The sequence below is a fragment of the Petaurus breviceps genome, unplaced genomic scaffold, assembly GCF_028583685.1.
Source record: "Petaurus breviceps papuanus isolate PSGF00001 unplaced genomic scaffold, PetGlider_PUasm1.0 98, whole genome shotgun sequence".
In the NCBI taxonomy this organism is placed as follows: domain Eukaryota; kingdom Metazoa; phylum Chordata; class Mammalia; order Diprotodontia; family Petauridae; genus Petaurus; species Petaurus breviceps.
This window is the reverse complement of record NW_027187460.1, coordinates 14714521-14728638: the sequence shown is the minus strand read 5'-3', so window position 1 is coordinate 14728638 and position 14118 is coordinate 14714521.

The window sequence follows — 14118 nt, the reverse complement described above, 5'->3', positions numbered from 1 at the left end:
CCCTCTGGACAATGGCTTCCCAGAATACAGATCAAATCACAGAACACTTCTCAAAGTGAGCCCCCCAAAACAAAGCTACACATCAGGGCTTATATAGCCTTCTCCTGGCTCAGAGAATGTAACAACCTTCTGGACCCACTGGCCAATCAAGAAGTATCTACTGAAAAACAAGCCTCCCACCCCAGGCTCCAGGTGCACTTTAGCCTAGGGGCAGGGAAGATCTTTAAATTTGCATTTCCATTACAATATTCAATTCCACAATTCCATGAGTTCCAAATTTTCTCCTCCTTCCTCTCCTCCCCCCTCTCCCTGATGGTGGCATGCAATCCAGTACAGTTTCCACAAATACCTTCTCATTAAACATTAGTCAAGTTGTAAAGAAGAATTATAACCAATGGAATGAACAATGAGAAAGAAGGAATGAAACAAAACAAAACAAAACACAAAAGAGAAAGAGCAAGTAGTTTGCTTCAATCTGCATTCATACTCTGTAGTTCTTTCTCTGAATGTAGATATCCCTTTCCATCATGAGCCTTTTGGGGTTGTCTTACAATCTTGCATTGCTGAGAGGAGCCCAGTCTCTCAACGTTAGTTGTTACAGATACAATGTGTCTGTAATTGTGTACAAAGTTCTACTGGTTCTGCTCTCCTCACTCAGCATCAGTTTATATATTATGAAGTCCATCTGCTCCTCATTTCTTATAGCACAATAGTGTTCCATTACATTCATATACCACAACTTGTTTAGCCATTCCCCAGTTGATGGACGTCCCTTTGATTAACAATTCTTTGCCACCGCAAAAAAGAGCTGCTACAAATATTTTTGTACATATGGGTCCTCCTCCCACTTGTATGATCTCTTTGGGATACAATCTTAGAAATGGTATTGCTGGGCTGAATGGCACATTTTTATAGCCCTTTGGGCATAGTTCCAAATTGTTCTCCAGAATGGCTGGATCAGTTCACAACTCCACCAACAATGCATTAGTGTTCCAATTTTTCCACATCCTCTCTAGGATTTGGTGAGATGTGGTACCTCAGAGCTGTTTTGATTTGCATTTTTCTAATCAATAGTGATTTAGAGCATTTTTTCATATGCTTATAGATATCTTTGATTTCTTCCTCTGAAAACTGCCTGTTCATATCCTTTGTCCATTTATCAATTGGGGAATGAATTCTAGAGGAAAATTATTTAAAGCAGATTTTGGTTCATGTCTATAGTCTTCCCAAACTGAAGAGTATAAAAGTATTTTATATGAAGTATGAATCAGGTATTTATTTCCTACACACAAAAGAAATGCTAACCATAAACATTGACAGAAAGATTTAAAATATGATTCAGTAACAACTTCTAACTGAAGTATTCTCTAAGGAGGGTGAAACTTAAACCTTATCAGGACCTGCTATATAACATTTTCCATTAGCTCCATTCTTCGTCTAAGTCCATCTGCCTTATGGTTTGGGATCTTTTTCTTGTTTATAGTCATTATCTCTGATACTGAAATTTCCCCTACTGCCAGTCATCTCTACCCAGTGGACTCTGGACCTCTGGAACTCTTGTATTCAAGGTCACATCCAGACCTAGACACATCCATCTAAACTAGGTCAATGTTTAGTTACCTATATTCAGGAAAGGATCTTATCAGAAGAAGTAACTAGCATTCTGCCCTGAGATCCAGTTTCAGGTTTGCCTTGACAAAAAAAAAAATAGGTTTTAGCTTTCATGTCTTCACTGCTGAACGGTGGTCTGGGTGGGTAAAAGAATAAGTTGCACTTCCCAAACCCCTGATCAAAGAAGGAGAAAGACTGGAGTGGAATCACTTCCCTTTTAAAGATCCATGAAATCATTACCTCTTCCTGTTCAGTGGCTAATAAGGAGATGGTTTAATCATTCCCAAAGCATATAAATACTGAGCTAGCACATGTGGTCAGCTAAGAACAGGCAGGAAATATCTGTGCATCCTCTGTGCAATCCACGTTTCATTGGGGTTACATTAAGAGGTATAGTGTCCAGGCCTAGAGATGTGGTAACTTCACTGTATACACTCTGTCACATTCAGACCACATCTGAAATTTGTTTTAATTTCTTGGTGCTGCATTTAAGGAAGGGCACTGATACGGTGAGGAAAATTCAGAGGAAGATAAATAGGATGGCAAAGTGCCTCAACTTTCATTCTCTAAAGAGAAGGAAGGACCCAGGGATATTTATCTTAGAGAAGAAAAGACTTGGGAGGGGAAAGGAAAAAGAGGAGAGGTGATATCGGTCTTCAGATAGTTGAATGGCTGTCATGTAGAAGAAGGGAGAGGATTGATTTGTTCTATTTAGTCCCAAGGATTAGAACAAGGAACAATGGATAAAATCTTAAGAAGCAAATTTAAACTTCATTTCCGAAAATCTTTCAAAAAGCAAACAATCCAAAAGTGAAATAGGTTGCCTCATTGTGTATTAATTTCCTTATCATGGGTCTGAATTGGGGATTCGTGGTACTGAAAAAGTAATTTAAGCTGTCCTGTTCTTCCCTCCTACCTACCCCCTCCTCCACCCCATTTAGCAGCAAATGCTTTCTGAATACTTTTTACAATAAGCAGTCACTACTACAGGGGAATGGAAGACAGCTTGTTTAATTGTATTGAAGGATATTTTTAGGTTCAGTCAAGAGATGCCTGGTCTCAAATGGAATGAGAACATGGTTGCTGAGGCCTCTGCCTGTCTCTGTCTCTCTCTAGGCCTGGATGTCCCTATTGGAGGAAGGTGGTATTTAGGGATTCAGATTTATGGCTGATCCAACTATGAGCTTAAGTTCCAACAACTTCATCATGGGGCTTTGAAGAATAAAGCAACCCAACGACAAGAGTTTTGGTCTTTTTTATATACAAAAACAGATTCCATCCTCTCATATATAGGCAATGTCATTCTTATCAGTTTTCACCTGCTTCAGATTGGGATTTGGGATCAGAGACCAAGCTTAAAATTTAGCTTTATAATAATTGTTTCACAGTCTTTAGGCCAGAATTGGTGAAGAGATGTTCTTATTTTCCTTTAGGCCAAGGATGGGGGCTAGAGTGGGATTTTTCAGATAAGCTCATAGGTTCCTCACAGTGGATGGGTCTAGCCTTCAGAATTCAAGGTCAATCCAGTGAGTAAGAGCACTGGCCCCACAGTCGGGATGACCTGGGATCGAATCCGGGTTCTGATACTTAGCACCACACCCAGAAATAACTGGCTGTGTAACCTTGAGCAAGTTACTTAACCCCAATTGCTTAAAAAAAAAAAAAGGATTCAAGGTCAATGATACACTAGAAACCACCAAGACATTTCTTGTTTATTTTTTAAAAATACCTGTGTGCGAGTGTATATATCTGTCTATACAATACTTATATTTGCATATGTTTATATTTCTTGTTCTGATACAAATGGCTTTCTGATCCACATATTAAAATCACACAAATATAAACCATATAAGTAAACAAGGTATATACTGGAAATTCATTAGTAATCTACTTTTATTAACTGCTAATAAAACATGCCAGTAAGCAAGAAGAACTTGCAGACTTGATTTCCTTGTGATTTTGGATTAGAAAGAAAATAAAATATTTTACTTTGGTTAAGGGTTGGGTCTCCCCCCACCTCTATTTTTTTTTTAAAGCAATTGGTGTTAAGTAACTTGCTCAAAGTTACATGGCCAGTTATTTTTGTGTGGGTGTTAAGTATCTGAGGCCGGAACCAATCCCAGGTCTCCCGACTCTGGGGCCAGCGCTCTTTCTCACTGCGCCACCTGGCCACTCCTCCCCCCAACTCTATTAAACAATGCAGGAACAACCTTTTATTTGTGCACCATTCTTTACCACCAAGAACCTAAAAATGCCACTTTAAAGACTTTTCCAATAATATGTCTTCCATTCACACATTAAAATTAAAGATTCTTTGAAAGAGATAACAAAGATACCCTTGTTTGCCATATGTACTAGGGGTGGTATAAAAAAAATGCAGACCAAGCTTATTAAAGATGTTCACCATTGCCAGAAAGGGGATATATCGCAGAATCTAAGTTGAAAAGGGAGTCCCTATAAATGGCAAATGGCAAGGTCATCCACATGCTCCTTTCTGTAGATGACTTTGTACTGGTAACCGCAAATTCTGGAATAATATAGAGGTACCATAACAATTCAAACGACTGGTCAAACTATGCACACAGAAAAAGCCAAACAAATAAACAAAAATCCAAACAACAACAACAAATTCAAGTGATATCTGTTGTCCAGAGTACAACCTGAAGCTAGGTGGACCATTTATTCCAGAGAGTGAACAGCTCAAATCAGTCATCGTCAGGGGAGCCAAAGGTAGCATCCTTGCTTATTCTGATTGGTTTCTCTACCCTCTTTCATACAACTATTGCCTTCAAATGTACTGTTACTCTGACCTGACTTGGTGTATAAATGTTACAGCCTCTATTGCTAAGGGAGACCCAGGCAGGACTAAACCTTACTTACCTCATTCATGTCTCGTCTGTAGGACTTGACCCAAGACTTGAGTTTTACCTCAAGGACTAAGCCTCAGATAACAAGACCCTCCCCTCTAGAATCAGAATCCCAAATATCAGGTTGCTTCTCTCTAACACCAAAATCACTAATACCAGCCCCTTGACTCAAGGATATAACTCAGTACTAAAGGCTCAAATACCAGACCACTTGCTGTAAAAACTTTACCTACATGAATGGTGCTGATACTCTATTGTTAGGCTTTTAAACTCCTTTACAATTGGTTTCAGCCTACCTTTACAAGAATATTGCATATTATTCTTCATGGACTGTATTTTCAAGCCAAATTTACTTTACTTGATCTATTACCCAACATTCCTTCTCCCACTTTTATTCCTTTCTGTAGATTGTTCTCTGGTGTCTTATTCTTCACCTCTTGGAACTTATAGCACCTTTCACAGATTTTCAAATGCCTACTCCAACTTGATACTTTCTTGATCTCCTTAGTCTTGAAATTACTTTATATCTACCTTGTATATAGTTTGTATTTACCTACTAGTGTCCAAGTAATTTTTTTCTGGTAGACTGTAAGGTGTTTCTGGGTAGGATGTGTTTCTTTTTTGTTTTTGTATCCCCTGCATGAAGAGTAGTGCCTGGCTTATAGATGATTAATAAAATAACTAGCATTTATGTAATACTTTAAAGTTTGCAAAGCATTTTATAAATATCTCATTTTATCCTCACCACCACCCTGGGAAGTAGGTGCTATTGTTATCTCTTTTACAGTTGAGGAAACTGAGGCAGACAGAGGTAAAGTAATTTGCCCAGGATCACATAGCTAGTAAGTTTCTGAGATAGAATTTGAACTCAGGTCTTCCTGACACCAGGTTCAATGTTCTGTCCACAGTGCCACCTAGTTGCTTATTGATTGATTATTGATTCATTTATAGAGTTCATTTACCAATATATAGGGTGTCCCAAAAATGTTAGGGAAGTTTTAAGCTAGTAAAACTATTCAGGCTTAAAACTTCACTAAGACTTTTGGGACACCCTATGTGTGTGTGTGTGTGTGTGTGTGTATACATGTGTGTGTTTATATATATATATATATATATATACACCCTACCCAGAAAGACCTTACAGTCTACCAGAAAAAAATTACTTGGACACTGGTAGGTAATACAAACTATATACAGGTAGATATAAAGTAATTTCAAGACTAAGGAGATCAAAAAAGTATCAAGTAGGAGTAGGCATTTGAAAATCTGTGAAAGGTTCTAGAAGCTCCAAGAGAACTAGAAGACACTAGAGAACAATCTACAGAAAGGAATAGAGGTAGGAGAGGGAATGTTGGGTAAGATAATATATACATATATACGCACACATATATATTTATACTTAGAGATTTATATCTTGTAATATCACACATATGTATATAATGTATGTGTATATATAAAATATATTTTGTGTACATAAATATCTTTGGATAGATAGTATAAAAGGATAGTAACTTTAGCCTGGAATTTTGTAATGGGAGAAGAACAAGCCAAATGTTCTTCAAGAAACTGAAAAGGGACTTAAGGTCACAAAGTTGCTAGTAAGTTAGAATTGGAACTCAGGTCTTCTAATACCAAGAGTTACAACTAACTAAACCATGTTATAGTATGGATATACTATGATACTATAATATGTATAAACTAGACATGAAAAGGGAACACAAAGATATAATATACATTAATTTTATATTATAATTGTATTTATATAAATGTATATTATACATCTTAAGTGATATTGATTCATTTTTCTTTATATTTTAATCCTCTTATTTCCACATTAAACTCTTCCATGGGACCAAGTAAAAGAATGAAGCAAAAACATCTAATACAGTGATCAAATCTGCAAATATATACAATATTTTGTTCTAGTAGTACCCCACCTCATTGTTCCATTGTATCTTTTTCAATGACCAGTAGCTGCTACTTTATACCATTAAACTCATGTTCGCCTATAGTCAAGTGACTTAGACAGTTCAGGTTACCTGGACTCCAAATAAAGAAAGCTTTGATTGCATTAAATGGGAAGAATGCACATAAATCAAGATTTTTTGTTTGCAGATTTATTTTTCCATACCTGAAGCAAAATTACTTTGTCTCTGGGGGGAAAATGGTGAGAAAATCAGTATTGCATGTTTAAAATTAGCCTTTGAAATAGAAATAGCATTGCTCAAAAGGAGTCCCAATTATGTATACTTTGCAGACTTTGAATTTACCTTTTTTCTTTATATTTCTGAGGATGATCAATAAAGAGCTGAGCTGTCTCATTTTTAAAAGCATTTATATGACACCCAGTATGCTCCAGGACCTGTGCTAAATAACTCATTATATCCTCAAAACCCTGTGACACAGGTACTGTTATCTCCATTTTACAGTGAAAGAAACTGAGGCAAACAACAGTTAAATGACTTGCACAGATCTCCCTGACTTAGTGCTCTAAATACTATGCCACCTAATTGCCCCTAAAGGAGAAAGTCTTCTCAAATCAAATTATTTAATCAATCTTTTGTTTGCTTGTTCTGTTTTATTTGGTTTGTATTTATTTATAATAGAGGAAAACCTGGGTTTTAGTGGAAAGAGCATTAGCCAAGAAATCGGGTAACCTAAAGATTCTCTTCTAAGTTCTTCCATTAATTGTTATGTGACCTTGGTTGAGAGATTTGATTCCTGAGAATATCTTTTCTTCATGTGCAAGAGGAAGGGGTTAGATTATCCAATCTTAAGACTCTTTCTAGTTCAAGCATCCTATGAATACTGAATTCTCACCAAGTTACTGTGTTCTTTATGATGAAATTTCAACATGGAAAGGACTACGGAAATTGAAATCTAAATAGGAATTTCCTTTATATCATACCAAACAAGTGGTCATCCACCTTTTACTTGAGCACTTTCATTGATTAGAACTAGCTAATTCAAGTTATTAAAAGCACTAATTGTGAAGATTTTCTGTAACTGAAGAGCCCAAGTTTGCCTCTTTGCAACCCCTACCTATTTCTTTTAAGTTTTCATCTGGGACCCAGGAGAATGAATTTGATCTGTCTTCCATGTTACAGTTTTTCAAATACTTCAAGACAGCTATTATCCTCCCTTCCTTTCCTCCTCCTTCTCCCCTATTCCCCAAATCCTCCTATCCCCAAGTCTTCTCTGGGATAAACTTCCCTACTTTCTTCAACTTATCAATATACAGCATGAACCGAAGGCCTGTTATCAGTATCCTGGTGGTCCTCTTCTGGAAACTCCCATTTATTAACATTCTTCCTAAAGTATTCTACACACAATTGAACATAACACCCCAGACATAGTCTATTCACTGAGAACCTACTATGAAACCAGCAAAGTACATATATTGTAATTAGGAAAAATAATCTTGTAGCTTGGGATTTTTTTTTCCATTTCCTTTTGTTAACTTTTATGAAATGTAGCTAGATGCCAAGCAATACTATAATAGTAAAAGTTTATATTTATATCTCCTGTTCTAGGTTCTGCTACTCTATAATAGAGAATGGCAAAGAACAGTCTCTTCTCAAGAGTTGGTTATTCTTTCATAGGGGTCGCTCTTCCCCAGGGGTCACACTCCTCAGAGCCTTAACTGACACTCTGGAGAGTGACATCTTTTAAAAGCTGCCTTTCATTGGCAAATCAGACTATAGATGGTCCTTAAATCTATCAAGAAAACTTCTTCAATCTTTGTTGAAAGGTAACAGTATAGCAATATCTTCATATTTAACACATTATTATAGTATTGCCTGCCATTTCTGTTATTTTATCAAATGAACTGGACAGGGGCTTGTGAAAATCAATTAACCAGATGTTTAAAAAAAAAAAACAGACTTTCAGACACTTTAACTTCCTTAGACACTTTGCATTAAAGTGCAAGTCCGGAATATGTCTTATGTACTTGTAGCTCTCTTCCAGGTCAGATTATTTAAACTATTTGGGTGATGATAAATAATGTCCAATCAATTAACAAATATTTACTGAATGCCAGGAAATCAGTCTCTTGAAAATTAATATACAACTCTATGTAATACCTAAAGTTTTATGTAAATTTAAAATCTTGTTGAAATCCTTTCATATCATCTCCAGTATCATGGAAGAATTGTCACAAACTTCTACCCATGCCTATAAAGATCAAATAGTGCACTTACTATTAAGTGTTCACTTTAGACACCTGAAGTATAAATACAGTACGCTAAAGTCCCTTTCTATTATAGAAATCTGTCTAATGATATCTGTGACCTGTTTCTGCACCCCAAAGATGTTATTACAAAGAGCCTTCCATTTTCTATCTATTACTTATGTTTCAAAGTTTTTTTTTTTTTCCTTATCCCATCACATATAACTGCCACAGCTGGTAGAATGGTTATGTTTGTCTCTGGAGACTGATAATTAGTGGGGATAGCTGTCCTGCAGAAACCATCACATGGTTGAGCTGTAGGGATAATCACTCACAAAAGAAAAAAAAAAAAGGATCATTCAGGAAAGAATTCCACACAACTTCTGCCTCCATTGTTGTTGTCATCATCATCATCATCATCAGTGTTGTCATTGGTGTTGTCATCATCATCATCATCACCACCACCACCATTATCATGGAGTGAGAGGATTAGAAGACCTGGAAAAGCCATCTTTTCAACTTACTTATCACCAGGAGAGCCTGCAACTAGTTGTCTGAGAGAACTTGTGCTTAATCTAAAATCAGATCCACGACTAGTTATTTTAAGTTTTTGTATGTATTTAGTGGGAATAGTCTTGCTTTAGAAACCTGACATTGTTTGAACCCAGTCAGAGTTATTGGGTAGTCAAGGTCTAGAATTTGCCTCCCGCCCCCACCCCCCACCCCGGCCCGTGCTTTATTTTATAACAATTTAAAATGAGAATGGAATGACAATGAATTAACCACTGTCTGTCCCTGAGGTTCATTGGGTTCAAATTCCACTTCTTGGAGGACCAACTTTAATCTCTAAGTCATTATTAATTCTACTTGCATACAGACTTTTGGAAAGGACTGTGAATGTTGTGCTCTGGAGGAAAGAAGGGGAAGAGTTTGAAGAATTTAATAATATTGTTTTTTCCTAAGGAAGACGCACTATTTTTTATCTTAACAATAAGGCCTTGAACCATTTTTCAGAGTAACTCCAAAACACTAATTTCACATCATTCATTCAGTGAATGTTTATTACATTTTTACAGTGGGTTTGCTAGACACAATAGGAGATAAAAATGATCTCACTTAGTCTCTGTCCTTATGGAGCCTGTAGTCTAGTTGGGAAGATGAGAAATTTACATTGACAAATTCAATATGTATTAGAAGATTTTAAGGGCACACAAGGAACATAAGGTGCTATAAAAGTAATGTTCAAGTTTTCTTAATATGATCAGAGATCACATTGTTACATGCATTTTTAATAATCACTGTTACTACTTGATCCAAGTCTTCTGTCATGACACCTGGTTGCATTCAGTTACAAGACAGTAGCAATTGACAGGCGGTTAGGTACTATGGATCTATTAGTTTTTGTTAATAAGGGAAAAAAATTCCCTTGAAATCTCAAACAGTTTATACCCCAAAATCAGGCTTCTCACATTTGTACCATGAGCAGCACATTGCATTCCAGAAGAGCATGAGATCAGATGAAAGAAGAATCATTTTCCCTTGTGGAGATTAGAGAAGAGCTGACAATTGAGCAAGGACTTGAAGGAAGGATAGAATATCAACAAGCAGAGATATGTAGGAGAGTGTGTTCCAGGCACCGGGAACAGTTGTGATTGAAGGTACAGAAATGAAAAAGCTTAGGATGTGTTTGAAGGGACCTAAAACCAATCCAGTTTAGCTTTTCCTGAAGCAGAGAAGTAGCAAGAGATAATGCCACATAGCATTTTGGAATCAGATTGTGCAAGATTTTAAAAAGACTGAGGGTCCCTCTTCATTCCCATCTCTTAGAATCCCTGAAATTCCTTCAAAGTTCAGTTCATTTAAGTGGTCAAAGGATATAAATAGGCAGTTTTCAGAAGAAATCAAAGCTATCTATAGTCATATGAAAAAAATGCTCAAAATCACTAGTGATTAGAGAAATGCAAACTAAAACAACTTTGAGTACAGGTTGGCTAATGTGACAAAAAGGAAAATGACGAATGTTGGAGGGGAATGTGGAAAAATTGGGACACATGCATTGTTGGTGGAGTTGTGAACTGATCCAACCATTTTGGAAAGTAATTTGGAACTATGAACAGAGGGCTATGAAACTGTGCATACCCCTTGATCCAGAAATACTGCTACTATCACCCAATGCTCCCCTATGACTCCAAAAAGCTATATACCATGCCCAGCTACCACACCTGGTAAAACCATCTCAGCAGATGTGCTAAACCAGCCTTAGGGTATCTGGTAGGTCTCAACCCCACTGGTGAGTTAGGAGGCAGGCAAAGACTTCCTCCCTGTAAAATGGGTGGATGAGAACAATTTGTTCCAATAGCCTTGAAGGTGGCTGAAGTAGGCATTGTGGAGCTTTTAGAGCTGGATCAGACATCAAAGATGCCAAGGTCATCCACTGCATCCTAGGTCATTGCCATTTAACTTTTGTCTTGTCACTGGACTTCAATGTCTCTGGAAGAGAGAGTGAGGCTGAAGGCTTTGTGCTATTCTGCTTCATTTAAATCAAATTCATGTACAAATCAAGATATCAAAACATCACCCACTATTTTACTCTAACATCGTGATGTCATTGGTCCTCTTTGAAAATGAAGGACAAAGAACAATCACTATGAGATCTATATCTCAAAGAGATTTTTTTTTTAAGGAAAAAGACCTATATGTACAAAACTATTTATAGCAGCTCTTTTTGTGATGGCAAAGAATTAGAAATTGAGGGCATGGCCATCAATTGGGGAATGGCTGAGCAAGTTGTGGTATATGATTGTGATAGAATACTATTATACTATAAAAAAATGATGAGCAGGCTGCTTTCAGAAAGATCTGGAAAGACTTACATAAACTGATTCAAAGTGAAGTAAGCAGAACCAGGAGAACATTGTACACCATAACAGCAGTATTGTACCATGATCAACTGTGAATAACTTAGCAATACAATGATTCAAGATAATTCCAAAGGACTTAAGATAAAAAGTGCTATCCACCTTCAAAGAAAGAACTGGTGGAGTCTGAATGGTATTGAAGCATACATTTTTTAAAACTTTGTTTTTCTTGCTTTTTTTGTTCTTTGGTCCATCTTTTCTTTTGTAGCATGGCTAATATGAAAATATGTTTTGCATGACTGTACATATATGGTCTACATCAAATTGCTTGCCTTTTCAAGGAGTGGAGAGAGGAAGGATGAAGGGACAGAATTTGGAACTCAAAAAATTTTAAAACAAATATTTAAAAATGTTTTACATGTAATTGAAAAAAATGAAATTTTTCTTAAAAGTCCAGCTCATTGACATCTCTTATGGAAATCTGTTCCTGACCTTTTAGACCAGGAGTTTTTAATCTCAGGTCAGTGAACTTAAATAAAAATTAAATTAAATTTTAATTAAAATAAATAAATTAACTTAAATTTTAATTTAATTTAAAAATTTTAAAAATATTTCAATACAATTAGTTTCTTTTGTGATCCTATGCGTTTTGTTTATTAAAACTATTAGTTTAAGAAGTCCAAAGGCTTCAGGAGGCTGCCAAAGGAGTACCTGACACAAGGAAAGTTTAGAAACCTTTCTTTAGTTGTAAGCAACCTCTCCCCTTTCAAATATGCATATTTAAGCTTATCTGTTTGCACACTGTATCTCCTAATAGAATGAAAACTCCTTTTAGTAAGAAACTGGTTTTTGTCTTATCTTTATATCCCTCACAAAATCTCGCACATAGTAGGTGTTTAATATATTCTTATTGAATTGAATTGGAGTTAGGACTTTATTTGGTAAGCAATCATCTCAATCCATTCAAAATACCTTTACATTTGTAAATAGTCCATGCAAATCCATAACTTGCGAATAACCCATGTATAACTAAGTTTCAAATTCAGCTAACACAAAATAACAATTTAAAACAATAATTGTAGCTTGAATTTATATAGCTCTTTAAGATTTGCAAAGTGTTATGAAATATGTTATTTCATTTTAAAAGGTTTGAATTGTCAGCTTTCTCACACTAATTGAAAGAGGACAAAGGACTTAATGGGACTGCTTCTCCCAAAAACAAAACAAACTACACACCATGAGAACGACCTTTATTCAGAAGGGCAAAGTGTATTTTGCTTTCATTTTCAACCAGTTCATCTCTAGCTTTTTATGTGATTGATGGCTCTCTTACTTAGAATTAGTGGACCAATATAGGAACACCAAGTATTGTACAGAATTTATTTCCATTTGGAGTTGAGTTATTCCCTCATCCCATGCACTGAAAAATCCTTCTATGCCTGAGTCATCTTATCTGAACTATGCAAAATTCTCTTCGCTTGCCTTCCCATAAACAGCAGTTATCATTCAGCAGAGACCACTCCATGACTGCTCCTCATTACAAATATATCTCACTTTGGCCTCCCTTCTCTTTTGTAGTCTATGATTCACCAGTTCAATTAGACCCTATCTACAAGTCTTGAATGGCATATCTCCTTGTGCCAGTCAATCACACCCTACCAAACCTCAGCCCTATGTTATCCCCACCATTAGCCTTCTCTATTGCTATTCAGATACTACTCAATGCTCTTGGAAAAAGACCCACAGAGGTGCTGATTTGACTTCTCTATACGTTTATTTTAATCTTTCAAGCAGTCCTCTTTTACTATATGATAATCCTTTATATTCTTCTCTTTGATTTTCTTTCATGTTCTCCAGAATGACTTTTCCCAACTTTTTCATTATTCAGAAGTCTCATTCTGCTACCTTCCCTGCCTTCTCATCAGAGGCCCACAATTCCTATTTTACTGAGAAAAGAGTATACTTGTCAACAATTCTCTTTTTCCACACTGCATCCCTCTTCTTTATATCCCATGCTCTCCTTCCTTGATACACTCTCTGAAGAAAAGCTGAGCCTTCCTGCCAAGACTAACTTCTTCATTTGTTTTATTGATCCCATTTTCTCCTGTTTCCCCTGAGAACTTGTCCCCTCCAAATCACTGAATGAATGAAAATATTTTATTAAATAGCTTACTATGTGCCAAGCACTGTATTAAGACTGGGGTTACAAAAGAGAAAATGTGATAGTTCATACTTTCAAGGAGTTCACACTTTAATTGGGAGAAACAGCATATATGCATACTGCATACATACATACATACACACATATGCGTGTATGTACATATATATTTCATAAAGCATATGTATTATCCCAGAAGTCCTAAGGGTAGAGTTGAGGGATGGCTAGCTAGCATGTTAATATTGTCCTTTTTGGTGATTTCATATTATGTCTATGAGGATGCCTCCCAAAACTATCTTTCCTGTCTCCCTTCTGAACTACAATCCTGAATTACCCACTACCAGCTTTACATGTCTGCCTGGCTGTCTGTTGGACATCTCAGACTCAATATATGGAATAGAATTCATCATATATTGAATGCAAGGCCTACCTTTCTTTGTATTTTCTGATTTC